The 551-nt window shown below is 38.1% G+C and overlaps 1 non-coding gene across 1 annotated transcript; it reads right to left on the bottom strand.

Annotated features, from left to right (window-relative positions):
- Positions 1–227: 227 nt before the first annotated feature.
- On the bottom strand, positions 228–334 carry LOC132426383 (U6 spliceosomal RNA). The gene has a single exon (XR_009519677.1). It is a non-coding gene; the product is annotated as a U6 spliceosomal RNA (small nuclear RNA).
- Positions 335–551: the final 217 nt, after the last annotated feature.

The following is a 551-nucleotide window of genomic DNA, read 5'->3' on the forward strand; positions in this document are numbered from 1 at the left end:
TGTTAGTTTCTGCTGTATAACAAAGTGAATCAGCTATATGTATACATATATCCCCATATCCCTTCCCTCTTGCGTCTCCCTCCCATCCTCCCTATCCCATCCCTCTAGCTGGTCACAGAGCACTGAGATGATCTCCCTATGTGATGCAGCTGCTTCCCACTAGCTATTTATTTTATATTTGGTAGTGTATATATGTCAGTGCTACTCTCTCACTTTGTCCCAGCTTTAAAAATATGGAATGATTCACGAATTTGCATGTCATCCTTGTGCAGGGGCCATGCTAATCTTCTCTGTATCATTCCAATTTTAGTGTATGTGCTGCTGAAGTGAGCACCCATTTGCTTATTTTTGTTTTTATTTCCATTACTCTAGGAGGTGGGTCAAAAAAGATCTTGCTGTGATTTATGTCAAAGAGTGTTCTTCCTATGTTTTCCTCTAAGAGTTTTATAGTGTCTAGTCTTACATTTTGGTTTTTAATCCATTTTGAGTTTATTTTTGTGTATGGTGTTAGGGAGTGTTCTAATTTCATTCTTTTACATGTAGCTGTTCAG

Source organism: Delphinus delphis, chromosome 5 (assembly GCF_949987515.2).
Source record: "Delphinus delphis chromosome 5, mDelDel1.2, whole genome shotgun sequence".
Taxonomy (NCBI): domain Eukaryota; kingdom Metazoa; phylum Chordata; class Mammalia; order Artiodactyla; family Delphinidae; genus Delphinus; species Delphinus delphis.